This window comes from Antrostomus carolinensis, unplaced genomic scaffold, assembly GCF_000700745.2.
Source record: "Antrostomus carolinensis isolate BGI_N321 unplaced genomic scaffold, ASM70074v2 scaffold22320, whole genome shotgun sequence".
Lineage (NCBI taxonomy): Eukaryota > Metazoa > Chordata > Aves > Caprimulgiformes > Caprimulgidae > Antrostomus > Antrostomus carolinensis.
In genome coordinates, this window is record NW_010288008.1 from 6,648 (window position 1) to 26,309 (window position 19,662).

Below are 19,662 nucleotides of genomic sequence, written 5' to 3' on the forward strand. Positions count from 1 at the left end.
CTGCAAAACTGTTCATGTACTTCAGCAACTTATGCTGTTATTATTTTGGAAATGTCTTTGTATTAATGAAGACTGTTGAATATCTGGAAGAAATATCAATATTGCTTCAAGATATATTTAGTTTAGTTTTCCAATTGATTTAATATAAACAAAGCTAACAGGTCAAAGAAATAATAGCAAGTGTGATCTTTCTTCTTCTAATCTAAGTCCTGCATCATTAAGACTACAAGGGTATATTAAAACCAAACAGATAAGCAGTTCTTTAGTGACATAACATTTGTTTTTACCTTAAAACTTGTTGCTCTTTCTACTAGGGAAAAGTGGCCCAGACAGCATGCATGTCATCCTGCCAGCATCTTTCAACATCCCTAATGCAGATGCTACTGGACAGTGAATTAAAACAAATAAGCATGGGAGCAATTCAGCAGTTTAATTTAGATGTGATACAATGTGAACGTAAGTAGATGTTCCAGTATTCCTATATATATCTGTCTTAACATTGCAAAAAAATTCTTTAAGCCATATAGTAATGTTTTCCCGTAATCTACTAAAGCTTTGTCTTTTAAACAAACAAACAAAAAAATATAGTACAGCTACTTGTAAAAATATTTATGAGTAAGTATGTTAACATTTCTGGGAAATTATTTTATGAAACTTTTTTTAACTCAAGTATCCAATTGAAATGTACATCTGGTGTTAGCCCTAATGGGATCGTAATTGCTATATCCAGTAAAAAAACTATAGACTAGTACAAAATTGATGAAACCCACTACATAAATACTATGCTTTTATAGTTGAGGAAAAAAAAGTCACATGCCTGTAAAATTTTAATTTCCCTCTTGAATTTATTTATTATTATAGAAATTTTAAATGTGCTGTTACATGGATAGAATTATTACTGCCACTGTGCAAAATAGCAGTACTCATTTAGTAAACATCAGATGTTGTTTTTTTCTCACTGTTCAAAATATGGTATCAGAATTAGTTTGTAGAACTGGTTTAGTCCAGCACTGAAGGCAGGATTAATTTCCTCATGTTTTGCATGGAGAATCTGTATGAAGAAAGTTACTTCCCGGACATCATTGTATTATGAATTGGTTTTAAGTCTGATTTTATGGTTCATGACTGAGATACAGTGAAAAGGCTCAGTAGCATTTTTTTTAATGCATATTTTTAGATTATTATGTTCTGTTTTTTGAAAAGTATCTTTCCTTTTACATGTTTGAAACAGGGATCTCCATGATTTGGTGACAGTTGTAAAATGGGGTAGTTCTGCAAGTCATATCCTGAAGTTTTTAGTTTGGACACAAAAACAATTAGCCACCTATGGGAAACTGGAAATTCGACTTCAAGCAGTTTTGTTAGCATCACAAAGGGTTCTTGTGGGAGTCCAGGGACAGCGTTAAGTGTCATTTTTGGCATTTTAACCATACACTTGTCTTTCCTTCTCCTGCCTTATTTGGTACATTCCAGCTAAACTCTGTAATAGGTAGAGCAGGCATCTTTCTGACGGACCTTCGTTATACAGCCTTAAGGTCTTTCAGTGTGTGGAATGAACTGATAGGATTATCAGGGTCTGATGGAAAAAATATTTGGGATCATGACATTAAAGTTTGTCTCATGATTGCACAAGTTGGACAAACAGATGATGGTTTAACTTTTTTTTTTAGTTTTAGTAATTGGCTTGATATTGCAAATTTAGTAGTGTTCTTTTCAGGTAGGTGGGTAGGAGTATGTGTACGTGCATTTGTGTATTTTCTTAGATGTAAAAAAGATCCCAGTTGTAAAAAGAGAAATTCCATAGTGTTCATAATACAGACACCATAATCATTCATCTAGACAAAGTGAATTGGGACACCCATTACATAGTCATCTGCCTTCTGAACAAACAGTGTAACAGTGAAGAAAGCTTGCCCACTACTGTATTACTCTGTTTCTGATATTTAAAATATAATCTCTGAACAAAGCAGTACTTCACTACTCTGGATAGATTAACCAGTTCACTGTTTCACTTGCAGATTTCTAGCAGTACAGGGGATAAAATGCATGTCTTGCAGGTGACTTTCACAGTATGAACAGTATGTTCCCAGCAAAGTAATGAGAAGTCCGAACAAGTCCGGCTGTCATCTCATCTCTGGGTTGTTTTCAGACTTTTTTCTTCTCAGCCTTTGCCCTGTTATGTACCATCCCATTTTTTTTTACCACCCTTTCTACCATCTTTGGTTGCTGCACAGTGGAAACTTCAATCAGTGAGGAGATCTTAGTAAAGTTTTCTTTAATCTAACTTTATAACTTTTCATTATTTTAAGATAAAAATATAATCTTAAAACAACATGTTTTGTTATATGTAGCTGTTATACTGAGACATGGCATAGACAGGACATGGAAAACCTTGGGCCAAAATTAGAAAGTTTCAGGAAACTAGTAACTTAAAGACTGAAAACTGCATTCCTTCCACCACTGCATAACTTCTAGCGTGGGCTGTATAGATGCAAATAGAATAAGCTTTAATTCTTCCTTTCTGCAAAGCTTTTAAACCATGTTAGAAAAAATTGGTTTTGCACAGAAACCCTTTGAGTAGTTTAGTTATGGAAGCTTGTCAGAATAGTACGTTGCAACAGATGACATTTTACAGTCTGTGGAATAAGGGATGGACGCAAGATTTTGCTCAGACTGCAACCCCGTTGTGATTTCATTCATAAGGTCCATCACAGGCACATTCCAGGCCTGACTGTGATGCCTGTGATTTATGTTCTCGCTCATCACCCTCCCCCAGCTTTATTCTTTGGCACTTTGGGATTAATGGATACAACAGTGACATTTCAATTAGTGCTTAGAGTGTTGAGTAAGTCACAACTGTTGGGTAGTTTCCTACTGTATTGTATACATGGGTTTGACATTTTACTTATAGACACAGTGGAGTATACTCAGATGTGTTTTGAACTAAGAAGTTATGTGAGATGTAGAAAGTTATGAATATCTGAAGATACATTTTTCTAAAATTCTTGGAAATATTCTAGGTATTTATTCTCATCTTTAACATTACATTTTTATTCTTTCTGAGATTAACTGGAGGAGATCTAAATAAAAGCAGGAAAATGTGATTTTTTCTTTTCTATTAAAAAGCAATGAGCAGTCCTACAATCTGTTAATGAGCAGCAATCTGTTATATTCAGTAAGTGCTGAAGTTCTCAGTCACAGAAAATAAGTAGAATGATAAGTGGTTTTCCAAGAAAGGAAGGTAGAAAGGAAGGAGGTGATCTTGTGGTGAACTCTAGGATTTTACTTTCCTGCACTACATTTTTATGCAAAGTACCTAACTTTAAAAAGCAGAGCACAAAATCCAGAAGTATTTGATCCTTTTTCTTGAGAATAGTAATAGTATCAGGTGATCTTCTCTGATGATTATTAAAAAAAAAAAAAAAAAGATTATGATCTTCTTGCTCTGCTTCTATTAAGTTTTTTGTTTTCCTTCCAAACATTCCAAAAGCTTTCAGTTTTATTTCCATTTGTCCTGTTCTAATTGAAGTATTTCTCCACTCTCTCTATATATTTGGTAACTTAGGGGATTGTTTTACCTCTGTATTTTATACTATTCTTTCTCAGTGGTGATCTTCCACTAGGATGATTTGGATTCTTACAACAGTATTCAGAAAAAATAGAACGGACTAGGTCCCACTGAATAAAACCCAAAGAAGTGTCTTCAGCTTGAACATTGCATTTCAATCTGCTGAGGAGGGAAATGGGTTGGGGAGGGGACGAGAGGCATTTGCAGTTTTTCAAGAATGAAATTGAAGTGTGGGTTGCTGTATTTCACTTTATGAAAAGCAAAGTGTGCATAATAGAAAATGATCTTTTCAGAGACACCACCCAGATCTAGATACCTTACATCAGCATTTCAGTAAGGAATTAGAATTTGTCAGAAATTCTAATTGCTGGAAAAGTTATCAATAATTTTTATCATTTATGTGTTTTAATATAGCTGAATTGTGAGACAGGATTAATTGGCAGAAGGTGGTATGATTGAGTAGGCATCCTTCTTCATCCAGACATGAATCTGTGCAAGGATGAAAAGGTTTTGGGTCCTGCCTATAAATGGGCATGTGTTAGCGGAGAATTAGCGCAAAGCAGGATGCGCTATACCTTCCTAACCAGCCCTATGCCGGGCTTCCTGCCCATCCCTCCTTTTTCACCCAGTCTGTGAATAGCTACAGTATCCAAGAGCAAGAGATATCTTGGCCCAGGTGCTCTCTGTTAAGCATACACAAAGGTGATCTCCAGATGGGCATGCCAGAAGCAGAGGAACCCAAATTCTTTTTTTCTTTGAAAAGGCAGAATATTCTCCTCTGGAGGCCCCTCACTTTACCTGCCTCCCCTCCCATATGGGAAGTCAGGTTAACTTAGCTCGCATGAGACCATCCTTCATCTGGCAGTCACATATGGCAGCATGGGAGTGAGGGGAAGCAGCGAGATCTGGCCGGTGCTGGGGGCAGGGCTGGGGGCTGCTGCCCGTCCAGCTGGCAGCTCCCTCGGGGAGGCTCCCCTCCAGGCGTGTTTGAACAGCTGGAGCATCCAGGAGGGCTGCAAAGTGGCTGCTGGCTGCTGAGAGTCACCTGATTCTCTGCTCTTCCTTTAAAAGTAAATTTGTAGTTCTGCTGTCCTGCCTCTGAATCAATACTATGAGGCAGAAGTGAAACTAATGCTAAATGCTAATTTAGCATTTGATTCGAGGTCTGGACTCTGGTTTGTAATTTCTGCCATTGAGCAGCAAAACTTTGTCAGACCAACAGAGAAGCACACACAAATGATGGATAAAAGATGGGGTTTTGAGAGAAAAAAATCAAGAGACCTGTTAATAAACCTAGAAGTGTATAGAAATCCACTACAATTTACAGTTACAGATGTCTTAAATTCCATTTTAGCAGACATGGCCTTTTTCTTAAGATAGCCATTAGCACTTATATACATCAATTCACATATATCCCGTATACAAAATGTAATGAAAATATCAGTGCAAAGTACACAAAAGAAAATGGACTGAAGTCATGTTTACAATATTTGAATTTACTATTCTCGCGTATACGTTACCTCCCAGCCTGATTTGTATTCCTACATACTTTTTTTTTTAGATCCTACCTCCTGTAAATTCCCAAACTGGCTGTTGTAGGAAGTATGTTGCAATTGTACATATTGTGAACACACATTGTGACAAAGATCTCGTTCTATATGCACAGAAAAGGTCTACGCAGTATCAGCAAAGTGCGGGGAAAATAGATGTTAACAAAAGCCTTGTGAATATCAGATTCATATAATCCATATTTTCAGCTTATTTTCCCAAAACCATTAATGTTTCTGTTTTGAACTGCCAAGCTGTTAGTTTTCTGCCCCTATATGTGACAGTTTAATGGTGATCTTTGCATTTTAACTCTCTCGTATAAAATTCTTGAATGCTCTTATGTACGCTAAAACAACCAAGCAGCCTTCTATTCCTCCAAATCCTCTTTAAGCCTAGAATTAATAGAAGGGTGAGTATTTTAAAATATGTATATATGACAATGTTTCATTACTACCTGGAAAAGGACCCTTAGGACAAAGATGTTAAGAATGTTAATCCTGTTCTTATAACATCTTCCTAAAATGCTGTGCAGAAGAAAATAAATATTTAATTAGCTTTGTAAAATTGTTGCCAAAACTTAAAAGCCCTGAGCTGAAGGCAGGGGGGAACTGTCTGACCGTTACCATAAGTAGATTATCTTTTTGCCCTTTGAACTCATTACATTGTAATAATGAAACAAATTCTACTGTAGTAACCTGTTAAAAATGACCCAAATGTGAGAATAAATGCTTGTGCTATAATGTGTGTCCTTAGTGTTGTAAAAACATTTATAATATAAAATTGTAGCTACAGTATTGTATATAAAGCATATACAATAATTAAGTTTGGTATCCTGTGCTCTTCTTGTTGTATAGCTTCAGTGGTAGTAGGTACTATGTAGAGAAACTAAATCATACCACATTATTTAATGAGTTGGGATAAATTCCAAACTATGTTAGCCTGATGAGCTACAGAAAGGAGGCAAATATTTGCCCTGTGGCAAGTAAAAGTATCGCACTATAGAAGGGTACCTCCCAAAGTATAAAGTGCCAATAGCTAACTGAAAAGTTTTGCTGCAGGTCACACTCTTCCCTATATTCACTTTTCAGTTCTGTAGCCATTGCTTTGCCTTAGAGCGTCCCTCTCCCAGTACTGCCATTGTGGAGTGGCTGGAGGAGCTCGGATTCTAGTGGGGGAAGCTGATCTCAGTGTGCTGTGTATGAACAGAGTTATACAGGATCAGATACAGATGGGCCTTATCTTTCAAGAATAGTACACGTTCTCCTTCCTTGTTTAAGGGATGTAAAAAAGACTCCTGACCATCACGCTTATCCTCCTTACTAGCGTGTTGCCATAGCTCACAACCCATGTATCTCTTCTTAGCTGTTTGCTACGGGGCATTGCTGAGAATTCCCTGATATTGCACAGTGTTCCCATTTTAGATACTATGTTTGGCTGACTGCAGGGGCCAGGATCATAGGCCTGTCTGTCCCCGAAGAAAGGGTGGTCCCAGTGGCCATGAAATGCCTGCAGCCATGGAGACACCTAGTCTTTTAGACTAGGGTGTTCAGAAAGCTGCTTTCGTAGGCCTGGAGATCTGTTCTCAGGTTGGTGGTTGTACAGACTGTTTTCTCTTTGCTGCTTTTGAAGAGTTTATTATTAAGCAAACTCTATAACATGCTGGGTTTAGGAAATGCTTTTTCTACTATTTTTTGTCTTTCTTCTTTTTTATTTGAAAAGCATCTTTGTGACAGATTGAAACTCCCTAGAAACTCCCCTAGAAAGTTGGTGTTATTTATGAAGTAGGAAAACCAGACAATTTAAAATGCAGACTTAAATACAGTAACTGGTGAGCATTTGACAACTGTTACTGATACTTGTCTGTGACATTACAAGTGTTCTCCCTAGGGCATTTGATTGCTATTTTTTATTCCTTTAGTTGATGACGAATCAAGTCATATTCCAGTTTAATTCATTCTCCTATTACATGACTGTCCCTAAAAGATTTTGCACTACTATAATACAAGTAATTTTGCACTACTATAATACAAGTAATGAATTCTACCTCTACTGGTAAAGCTGCTACTCTGATCCTGTATTAATCTATTTCTAAGATATTCTTAGATATTCTGAGATTATTTTAGTAGCTTCTTGTACTTAAATAAGGATCTTTATTATTTTCATTTAGCTTGCATTCCACATAACCATTTTTAGACTTGTGAATAGTTTATATGAATTCATTAGACTGCTTTAAGTTGAAACCATACATTCAGAAGTAAATGACTGAACTCATTATTTTCCCATCATGTTAGCTTGGACACCAATGTCTTTCTGGATCTTACTTTCACATGATGATCCAAAATTTTCTAACTAGCTATTAAAAAAAAATCTATTAACCATTTCACATTTTTTTAAACTTTAGTAGGAGTTCATGTGGCACACTATTTGAGCACTGGATCTGGAAATGTTTTGATACATATGGGTTTTATTGTCTCTACTACTGAATGATGTGTTTCTCAAATTTGGGAAAAAATGTTACCTTTCACTACCTCAGATTAAAACTATTACAGTAGTATCTATTTTGTTTTGTTAAGAGCTCTTAACTGAAGAGCATAAGAAAAATTATCTTAAAATCTTCTGAAGTAAGATGTCTAACTTGAATGGGGATGTGAGGCAATGGGAGTTTCTGTAAGTGTCTTTATTATAAATATTTGACTGGGATAAGAACAACAAAAATGTTTATTTTTAGGTTTGACAGTTGTTGATTGTTTCCTAATTTAGACTAGTAGCTGACTTTTTTCATGACCATAAATGTTACCATTTTTTGCATTTTGAATATAGTTTCCCTTCCAATGTTGACAGCCTGTTTTGGGGTTTAAAACCAGCAGAAGTTCATTATTGATAGGCTGGCTAAAAGGCATGAACAGCCATTTCAGCTCTGCTCTTACAGTGGCACGTAGATCTTTCCACCTGTTGTCTACACCTTAAACTTAGTGTTTGTCTTTTATTGCTGTTTGGCTAGAGGTGGAGTTTTTATAGAGCGGATGCTGTAACAGAAGCAGATGTTTGAAAATATGCTGACAGCCATGGAATTGGTATTATTTGGAAATTCTTCAGTAATTGTTCACCTCAGGCCAAAAAAAGATGTTGGCTTCTGTGGTTGTGGATTAGAATTTTAAACAAAATTTCTAATAACACTCCTAGAAATATTATTCTTGGGGATTATTGGATCTGAAAAAATGGTAGGAAAGTTGTTTCTTGTTTTTTTTGCTTTTAATCAGCATGGGTTAATAGTTGTAATCTATTTCTGTCAAACTTGTTTTATTTTAGTGCTAGATAGCATTTATAATGCATAGAACTTGATTTTTCTGTTAGGTTAAAAAAAAAAAAGAAATCTGCATCTGTAATATTTTTAACCTTTCCTTGCAGTGTTTGCTAGTTCTGAGCCTGTGCCAGGATTCCAGGGAGACACCCTGCAGTTAGCTTTCATCGACCTCAGACAAGTAAGATACTAGTTGTTGTTTTTTATTCTACTACTTCCCTTTTGACCAATGCTGAAGTTATTACATTCAAGAACCTTTCATGTTTTAGCATTCCCGTGTAATTAGTTTTGAAAAGTGGTCATTTGAAGTGTTGTTAGTGGCACTATTCCCTGTAATTTAGCATAAAACTGTTTCTCCAGTGTGTTGTTAGGGGGCACTGTGCTACTGGTGGTACTGTTACTTGGATGTAAGATTCAATTTTGGTCCTGACAATTTTGTAAAGATCCTGTGATGCTTTTTGCAAGAGTGTACATGTTACCCTGGTGTGTGCTGGCCTTATGCCATTCTGAGCAATTGCTCCCATCTGCTCATCTGCTCCCTGGAGAGCAGAATTGGGCATGATATTATTTAGCATTTCCTTTCTTTAATTTGTTACATAGAATTCTTTTAAATTGTTAGAAAGCAGCTTTATTCCAACTAGATGGCTTTTCTTCTGTATAAAATTTATTTTTAAATATCTTAATATCAGAAAGACTTTTCTACATTTCTTGCCAAAAGGAAGGTTTTTCCAGACTAAAATCTTGTCTTAGTTTCATGTAGTTATTTCTGTTCCCTTGCTCTCTGTAAATTCAGACACTATATCCACCTATCACAATTTACTTTCATAAACTTCATAATTGAAGTAAGCTTTTTAGAAAGGATTTATGTCTTTAGCTTTCTGCAGATGTTGATGATATTTTTCAGCACCATTATGAGCTTGTCAAAGTCATCAGAAAATAAGAGAAATGTAGAAAGAATTCCATATCCAATTATCTATATAGTAAGAATATTTTTGCTTTTAATAGTTCAGTAGGTTTTTCACAGCAAAATAATGAAAAGGCATTTCAGAAAGGAAAATTCCCAAGACAAAAGTATTCCAGTTTCTCCTTGTAAAAAAGACTTCATTAAAGTGTATTTTTCAATGGAAAAGTTAAAAGACAGAGTTGTCTGTTACATTCTCACAGTAATATAAATATGAACAGTATCTACCATGGAGTAAGTGTGGACTACGTGAGGAAGATATAGGATTGTGGCCATAAGATTTGTTCATGTGATACGTGTACATTAAGAGTTCTAGAATTCAAAATGTGAAGATGAAGATGTACTCTGCCAGACTTCAAATACCACAAGTCTTGCCTTGACTAGCAGCCTTCCTCTTTTAGATTAGTTTTTATTCTCCTTTTATTATCAATGTTAGAAGTGACTAAACATCTTCCAATTTGTACTAAGTCAGTTTAGTTGAAGGGAAAGGATGTTGAGAGATTTTGGCACCATTTCTGTCATCCACCTAAGTGGTATAAATCATTGTAGAGCCCATGTTTTTTTCAAGGAAAAACATGATTTCCAGCTATGCAGGAGGGCAGGGTGTGTACATACTTGCTACAGGAAATAAATAATATTTTTGTATGTTTTAAGCACCAGCTGTCGACCATGTCACATAAATAGGGATTATGTTGCTTATGATAGCTCTCAGTTTATGTTAGCAACTTACATTTAGAATTTTCTTGAAGCAAATAACACTTTATAAAGGATGCTCTATACGTCATGGGAATCTAATTGATCCCAGATACTTTATAAACAGCAGAAGTCTGGGCAACTCTCTTTGTTGGGTTGCAGTTGGAGCTTGTAGATGTAGAATAGTTCTAGTATATTTGGGGTTTTTTTGTTATTTACTATTTTTTTTTGTGCCTCACCAAAAGGTTTTGCAAGCACACATTAAAAACATTTACCATTTAGTAAGGATTTGCAGTGTTTTCTCTGTCTTCCTTATTTGTGATCCATTTCTATCTTAATAAGGTGGATGACAGTTCTTTTCAAGAATACTTAGAAAGGCAACAGAGCCTTTTTCAGAAAGTTCTTATAAAAGGTCATGCTTCTGTTTTTTAGTTTGAATTTGATACTTCTTCATGAATTGCAGGATATGAAAGATAAGGAAGTAGGTCCAGTGGTCAGGTTTTACCTGCCCACCCGGACTGTGCCCTGAGGTCAAACTCCTGATATTGGCTGTTTGGTACAGAGGAGCTGATGACAGGTAGAGGCTGATACAAGGGGGGAAGCTTGAACCGTATCAAAGCTAAAAGGCAGGAGATTTGGGACTCAGTGAGAGACTGTAGCTAAAAGATGGATCAGCAGGATTGCCCTCTTCTTAAAAAGCAGCTGACCTGCAAGGGGAAAGACTTTATCGTCCTGCCAATCACATGGTTGCTAATGGAAGCCAGTTATCTCAACAACAGCTTACTCTCTCTCTGTTGTACTAGGGCAATGTGTAAGATTAATGAGGACTGTGCAGTAGAATATTGTAGCACATTTTACTAAAGAAGTAAAGTCACTTCCAAGGAGCCAGCTTGGAAGACAGAGAGGGAAGAGCTACACTTGGATGATTATCACGGTGGGAGGAACAGCTTTGAAAAGAATTGCCATAGGTATTTTCATCCTAACAGTTCCTGATCCTCTGTCTTTCTCTGAAGACAGTGTATAGACTGCATGTTGTCACCAGCAAGACCACTTCTTTCCTTCTTCCTTCCGCAGACGTGGAAGAGCAAACAGAAAGAGAAACAGTTGGCATGCAAAAGAGTTGCTTCTGAGAAGAGAACAGTAGTTAGTAGCAAGAATCTCTAGGAGGCCAGGAATCATGAAGAGGCAGGCACTTACCAGTGTCCCCTTTGATAAGCCACCTCCTTCTCCTTCTTCTATCTCCCCTCTTATGCTCTTATCATTAAGTATGCTCCTTAAAGGTCTTAGTAGTCTGTAGGAACCCTGGTCAATAAAGATTTTTGTGCTATTCCTATAACCACAGTATCTCAGCATCATACAGACGTGACTTGGTGTGGTTGACTAATCATGCATAATGCATTTTATCTCTATTCTGTTTTCTTCTGCCAGGAGAAAGACTTTAATGTGCATAGATGACTTTCTGATTTTTGTTTTGACTGTGCTCTGCTGTATATGTTTGGCAGACGAGAAAGTAACTGGGGTGGTGGGGGGGGCACAATTGCTGAAGATCTTAAAAGCTTATATATCACATGAAGTAACCCAGAAAAAAAAAAAAAAGAATCCATGATAATTTAATTTTTTTCTATGTGCATGGTTTTTACTTCAAATGGAAGAGTCCATTTTACTTGCTTCATGCTAACTGGTAGGTAAGGAGCATAATCAAAAACATGCTTGGCTTTTGCATCACTGGAAATCTTTGCATGTATAGCAGCCAATGGACTATTCTCTAAAGGATATATGTAACTATGTAGTTTCATCCCTGAGCTGATAAGGGGGAATTGTGCTGTATACCCAGGAAGATGGGCAGTGGCTGCAGAACCGCAGAATAACGCACAGAATTTTCTTAGAGAGATATCTGGAGTTTTTACTGCAGGGAGACCACCAATATAAAATTCACCATACTAATACAGAATCACATGGCCATGATCATCTAGAAAAAACACAAGCAGCTGCTAAGAAAATTGGGATAGATGCATGGTTCTGTACAGCTGCAGTAATTGTGTCATGCCTCATGCCACTTGTCTTAGCATATGACCTGAGGTCATACCTACATGCACCCTTTCACCCCACTTAAAGCCACTGAGGGGCAGACCAGCTGAGCAAGGCGGTTATCAAAGTGATATGTGTTGCTTTAAAGAGACTGGTCTCTAACATCTTGTGAAGATGACCCAGCTCTCCTGTGACCTGCATCACTCTCTGAAGATAATCTCTTAGTAATTTCTATATAAGGAGCCTGGGTAAATAGTACAGTGGCCCAAAGTGAGGTGGAATGAACTTTGGGGATTTTGCTACCAATTCAGGTCTAGGTCAATTGGAATTAATCTTCAAAAGTAAACAGGTCTTAGTTTGTCCTACCTGAATTAGTCTCTGAGGAAGCTCAGCCTCCAACATGAACTAGTTTTGTCCTGGTTAAGATCTGTTCTTTAATGCCTAAAGACTATGGTTACAGTTCTGCAATGTGAGGCAGTTTATTGGATGTCCTGGACACTTAAATACTGTGAGGAAAAGGCCTGAATCTTACATTTTGTGCATTATTCTTTTGAGAGCCAGTGTAGCGTGTAGTGGACAAGAACAATAACCTTGTGGAGCCTGAGAGGTCAACAGTTGCTGCTCTAGGGCAAGTTTCCTGATTCTTAACCAACTCGATGGTAGCATATTTCTGTTCTTGAAATCAAATAATTGCTTGCAGTTTGACCGCTTGACTTTTTTTTTCCACTTTAGACTTCACAAGTTGTTTCTAGTGTTTCTTTCTGCCACAAGCACTACTTCAGTTTCAAACAGACCGTCTTCCTCCACTGTCTGATCTCAGACAAGTACTCAACTAGCTTGGTGATTGTGTAATTTCCTTATTTTGCCAAGGGTAATTTCCTTATTTTACACTGTGTCTCATCTGTGTTCTTTTGGCACTTAAGTACATGTTGTTAATATGCTTCAGTTGCTGTCAGTGGTGGTCCTGCAACAGGGGCAGCCATCTCAAGTGAGTATAATCACATGCTGTTGGTAACCCCAGAGTTAAGCACCCACCGTAGCAGTATCTCTACCCACATGGTTGCACAGAGTTTAGTCTGACAGTGGTGTGTCCTAGTCTGGGAGACCAAGGGCTGTGAGCAACAATGTCCAAAAATTCTGCATAGCTATGGGAGAAAATTCTCAAAGATTTTCAGCAATTTCTGTTAACATTTTGCTAACATTAGAGATAAATTAGCCATAAAGTCATAATGCAATCTATGTGATTAACATACAGCATGTATATATACATATATATAATGTAGCATGGAAACACTAGAATATACATTTTTGTTAAACATTTGTTTATGACGTGTGTAAATAAGTAAGTGGATAAGCACCTCTGTGAGCTCAAGTTATTGTTAATACGTAATATGTATTCCTTCTAAAAATTGATACCTCATATTTAAAAGTATAATACATTTTATTCTGATTCCAAAGCATAATAGAAATTACATTGATAGTTTCTTGGGTTGCTTGTTCATTTACTTTGTAAATGCATTTTCTGGTGTGTTGTTGGTGAGAAATCCTGCTAACCTTCTGAACTGTAGTGTTGCATGCAACAGGTGTACATTTATTTGAAGAAGAAAATTCTTACTAGTACTTAATATAGCCCTCCTCTTTCTTCTTTGATTCTCATTCATCACTGAGAGATGATACTGTCCTTCTGATAAACTCAGAAGTAACTCATTGTAGGTGGGATCTGTGCAACAGATCACTGGACTCCAATCCTGACCACAGGATTGTCTGCCACTAAAGGCAGGCTGACAGCTCAATCTTCCCCACTGTATTGTTTGCAGTGTTTAATTTAAATTAATTTCCTGTGGTAGTAACTACATTTCAGCTCTGGCTAGTCTCTGATTCCCCCAATGTGAAGCATGCTGAAACTCTCACCATCTGTGTTCCCTGTGGAGAATGCTCTTGAGTCCTTTGGTAGACCTCAGAGAATAAGTTGCAGCCTGTTGCCAAACCTATCTAACACCATGACTTTTGGAGGGCGAGGGCTCTAAAGGTGTGCTGTGGCTTCCTTTACAAGCTGCCAGCCCACACTGTTCCTAGGCTTTGAAATTAGTAGGGTACACCCACGCCTGGCCTCTACTCCATAGAAGAGTCTTGACCTGAAAAAACATCAGGATTTTCTAAGAGGGAGAAGTCCCTGACAGTATGTTTAGGAGTAAATCTTAAAAACTTCAGAGTTTAAAGATAAAAGTAAGCCTCTCTTTCATAAAGGCAACAGTTTGAATTTTTAATTAGCAAGTAGTATAGAATATTTAATCTTTTGCTTCCTGAGGGAAATGGTTGTTGAGACTTTCATCTTCACAGAGGCTCTTTCACAATGCTTACTGATCCCTTTCCCCCCCTGCCCCTCCATGCACTCCCCAGCTCCTCTGAACAAGCAGAGAGAAGCATGTTACATCTGTAACATGAAGCCCAGCCTCAGGGTGCTATGTAATGGGATTTGCGCTTCTCTAGTTTTCAGTGCAATGCTGCTTATTCAGCTAAAGAAAGGAGCTCAGATTTCAGACAGCAACAAAACAAGAGTTGCACCTCTTTGGATTTCAGACCATAGATCCTGGCTCTGCTGGGGAAGGAAGCAACACTCTTGCTGGCCTTCCCCTTCTGCATAAATTGGCTCTGCACTAAAGCAGAATGAGGGTTTGAGGCACACTGTGAGCAGAACAGGGAAACTTCAAGGCTCAATATCTTATGTATTTGCACCATACAGGGTAGCACACATATGCATACCTGTGCTCAAAATTACACAGTTTTTTGAGTATGACTGCATGTTAAATGTGTGCTATCCAGATTGCAAGGGACACACAATGTCTTTTCAGAGTACTGTATTCTTAAAAGTAAATGTGAATTGTTCATATGAACATGACAATTTCTTTGTAAGCTCTTATATTCTCCAATTGAATCTCTTACTTTTGACTTCTCCTTTTCAAGTAGGTTTCACAAAGCCTGTAGGTAATCACAGTAGGCTTAGATCACAAGTTGTGTGTATAGATATTTGTGAGGAAGCTCTCAATCAGTGCTCTGTACACAGAAACAAGCCAGCTCATTACTGGGATGGGATTTATACCTGCCAGCTGGTAAGAATTAGGAAGCTTTGGAAACAAATGCATAGAAATTAGCAGTGGGGGGTCAAAAACAAGCATGGCTTTGGATACGCTATCTTGATAAGGATTTGCAGAATCAAAGCAGGATGGCAAGTTGGTCATTTCCTGGCAGTAGGTATTCCTACCCTGTTACTGCCAGGAACTAAGAGCATACGTGACAGGTATTAGGGGTGTGTGTGTGTTCTTTGGGACATTAAATGATTCATCAAATTCAGTGCAAAACAGATTGTTTCCAGTTCAACATCTGAATGCCCCTTATTTGCACTTCTCTGCTGAAAAACATGCTGATAACGTACCAAGTTTTCGCTCTAGATCCTAGCTTACTGAAAATGAGGGAGCATACCTGAAAACAGATTTTTTTAAATGAGTGTACAAATGCTGTTACTTCACTTCAGTAGCCCTTATAATACCTTACTTAACTAAAATGATATACAAATGGCAATTTAACTAAAAGATACACTAATCCATCTGTGGCAAAAACTGTACCAGTTTCTCCAGAGGAAAATATAGTAGATTGTGCACAAAAGACTATGTGGTGAATTAAACTGAATGTCATCTCCTAATTGACAGTGAAGAATGCTGTAGGTAACTAAACCATGGGAGTTATCAAAAGTAAGAAAATAATTTTGTAATTGTTTCTTTAAGCTAGTTCATTTAAGGAATACAGTTCTTAGTTCTCTACTTACTGAACCAGATATACACAAGAATTAGATGAGCTGACAAGAAATCTCTACTGTGCATTTAGAAAATGACAGACCTCATGAAGCACTGGCTCAGGTACAGCCTTTGCATAAGAACATAGGCCTTAGTTGAACAAGAGGGGGGATTTTGCTGTTGTTAGGTGAATTTATAATTTTTGGAACTGAGACAGGAAATAGCTTTTATTGATCTCATTTGTCATGTGCAGGTGAAACACTACTTCTTAGAGCAGTGCAGGGCAGTTCCAGCTTCCAAGTACTACCATCATAGAAATTACTAAAAAGTTTCACTGCAGATATTAAAAAAAAAAAAATAAAAGCAAAAGCTCCTGTGAAGACTATTTAAATGTCCCTATCTGAATACTACCAACTGTCACATTTAATCAGCTTTCAACGCTTCTTCTTAGTCATCAGTACTTTCACAGGACAAGGTTTAGAAATAATTAATCAATTTGTTCAAAACCCACAGAGCTGCTGTTACAACGAAAACTTTGTATCTCTGGAAAAACTTTCTGGTCAAGAAAACTCATCTCAGTTACAGAGGAAATTCCTCTAAGATCATCACCTAATTATACCTCATCCATAATGCCGGAACCCAAAGGCTTCCATTTTCTTGGGCAAGATACTAAATTTCTTCTATAACTGGCATGCTACGTGTCTGGGAGACTTATTTATGAAGCATTCATTTCCAAGGACAATATGAAAGAAAGCACTAAATAAGCTTTATCTGGAGGAGGTTTTGTTCTTTTGTAAAAGAACCTGTTGGTAGAAAAGTTTTAGAAGGTTCACTTTCAGATAGTTTCTCAATTAACAGTTCTCTTCCTTGAATTAGAATAAATTGATCCATGTACCTATTATATTTGTAAACTCCTACTTACCCTTTCTTTGAGTCACTGATATACTTCCATTCCACTGATAATAACTTCCATTATAGTGGAAGTTATTCAGTGGAATGAAGTTTCCCTCTAGTTTTCTTCTGCTAGCAGTTTTGCTCCTCATCTGACCCTCACCTTTATCTTTGTTACGTAAGAAATTATGTAAATGCAAGGAAGGAAGATCCGGGTGCATGACTGCCCTGAAGTTTGTGAATACACTATAGCACGGTGTTGGCTTCCTGCCGACAGACAGTTGCTGCAGGATCTCTACCATTGTGTCTGGGCCTCTCTGTAGCCCTGAAATGATGGATGGAGTTCAGTTTCGGAGCCCCCAGCTCCACAGGACTTCCTCTGAATCCCATAGGTGGTATGTGTTTCTTATGAGTAATGAATGAGCATTGTTAATTGAAAAACACAAGAGAAGAAAATAATTGCTTTTCTTCAAGTTACTTGTTGTTTGTATTCTCTTAACATCTATGAGTCCTGGTCACCCATCGGGAAGCCATGGGGCTGGTAGCTGCTTTAGCATATTCGATAACTTCTGCTCACAAATTGCTTACATCCTCCAGCCTTAGCTCAGCTGGTAGTATCACTGCTACGTAGTATATATTGGGCAACACTACTAACCCCTTAACCCTACAGATTTGCCTTCAATATTTTTTCAGTTGCATCAGTCAACATATTTAGGTTCCATTCCTTCTCCAAATTATCTCTCAATCACAGGCAGTAAGCAGAATATCACTTTTTTTTTTTTCCAATTTTGATAGCTTCTTCTGTGAAAAATAAAGTTAGTCCATCTCTTCTTTGGAAGTCACTATAGGGTCAATATAAAATTCAGTAATATTAAAGGAATCTTTTACAACAAGAAATCAAGGATTGTTCTCTGCTTCAGAACGATAGCAACAACAAGGAAGGAGGCACTAGACATAGCATGGCAAGGACTTGAGTAAGTGAAATGTGATTAATTAATGTTTACTCATTTGCATCATAGTGTCCTAGAACAAAAGTTTATATCTTCAAAAGTGTTTGTACAATAGGTACCATAATGAGGCACTAATCTTCAGCTGAGTGTTTTAGCACTGCAGAAATACAAATGAAATAATACTATTCTGACTCTGCCTCTGGTCAGTCAATAAAATCTCAGAGATTAAAACCTTCATATTTTCTTTCTGTTAGATACTAATAAGTGACAAAAGAAATTATTAAATTTCATACTGTTATGTAAACAACTAGTTTCTGATTAAAGTGAACTAATTACTTTACGGTGAGGGTGACGGAGCACTGGAACAGGCTGCCCGAGGAGGGTCTTGAATGTCTCCTTCTCTGGAGACATTCAAGACCCTCCTCGACACCTTCCTGTGTAATTTTGTTTAGGTTCCTGCTTTGGCAGAGGGACTGGGCTAGATGATCTTTCGAGGTCCCTTCCAATCCCCAACATTCTGTGATTCTGTGAATTATACTACAAGTGATTTGACTGAACTAACTGTTCTTAGGCACAGTTCCGTATCACAGTTCTACATCATACTGGCTTAAATATTAACATACATGTCTTCTATGAGTGTTTTGGAACAATCTGTCATCTTAAAAGCCGTATCACAGTTCTACATCATACTGGCTTAAATATTAACATACATAGGAGTGTTTTGGAACAATCTGTCATCTTAAAAGTTGCACTGTTTTGACGAATATTGAAATAACTAATAAAATTCACATACAAGTTTCACATGTTTTAGAACATAAAGAAAAACTCCTGGAGTGGACTTTCCCTAGAGAGCATTAGTAGCAAAGGAGCAGAGCAACTTAGAAGACCTCACAATCATAGAGAGAGTGATGATGAGAGAAAAAAGAACGAATAAGAACAGAAATGCAAAGAAATTATTTTTAAAATAAATAAATGTCAAAAGATGAGTAGATGAAAGCAGTCAGTGATAGGGAAAAAAGAACTTAAAGATACAGGATGAAGGAAAAAAAAAAAAGAAAAAGTCAGTTCATGTCTATAAATGCACTTTATTGTCCTTATCTTTTTCTTTATATGTTTATCATTTTCTATGGTTGATGCTGAGACCCATTAAGAACTTTTTTTTGTTGTTGTTAACAGTAGAAGTTTGAAGAGTTGTTTTTACCCAAAGGAAAAAAAAAATATTTTCAGTACACAGTTAATGGTGTATAAAGTCCATGACGCCATCAGGTTGCCTTATTCTCAGGAGAACACAAGCTTTCCTGGTTTCAGTGGCATGCCTCCAGGAAATCGTTCCAGGAGGACATGCAATTAGCCCACACTCTTCCAGAGTGCACAGTGTAACATGATGCAGTTAAACCAGAAGACAGTTTTCATCTTTTGACCCTGTGTCAGACATGTCAGTTGAGTAGCTTACCTGAGATCTGTGTGAGAACATAGGCCATTGGATATTTTCCCGTAGAAAGAAACTTGCAGTAGACACAGAAAAGAAAAAAATGCAACTTAAAACCTGACTTATTTTTGAAGTAACAGAAAAAGTGCTGAGCTAGCCTTTGCAAGTGGCACAAACTCAGTGCATTCAGATTCTCCTTTCTTTTTGCCAGTCTGAAGTTTAAATAAAAATCTTTACCCTTGCTTAAGATGTATGAGAAGGACATTAAAAGTAACTCTTTCATTCTAACCCCTAACAAGATACGGAGCCCTGTGGAAGTATAGATTTGATAATATCATTGAAATGCACATCCAAGTGATAGTTTTGGGAATGCTAATCTGTTCAGTATAGTGCCTAAGTCTTGCATCCGTTTAGGATAGTTTAAAAAGTTCACAGTAAAACAAAATAATGTTGAGTAATACCTAGACAGAAATACACAGCTAACCCGGGGTGGGGGGGAGTG

General features: G+C 37.2%; 1 long non-coding RNA gene across 1 annotated transcript; it reads left to right on the top strand.

The window, feature by feature from the left end:
* Window positions 1-314: 314 nt before the first annotated feature.
* Window positions 315-14,986, top strand: LOC104522866 (uncharacterized). The gene is made up of 3 exons (XR_003766166.1): window positions 315-456; window positions 8,525-8,598; window positions 14,500-14,986. It is a non-coding gene; the product is annotated as an uncharacterized LOC104522866 (long non-coding RNA).
* Window positions 14,987-19,662: the final 4,676 nt, after the last annotated feature.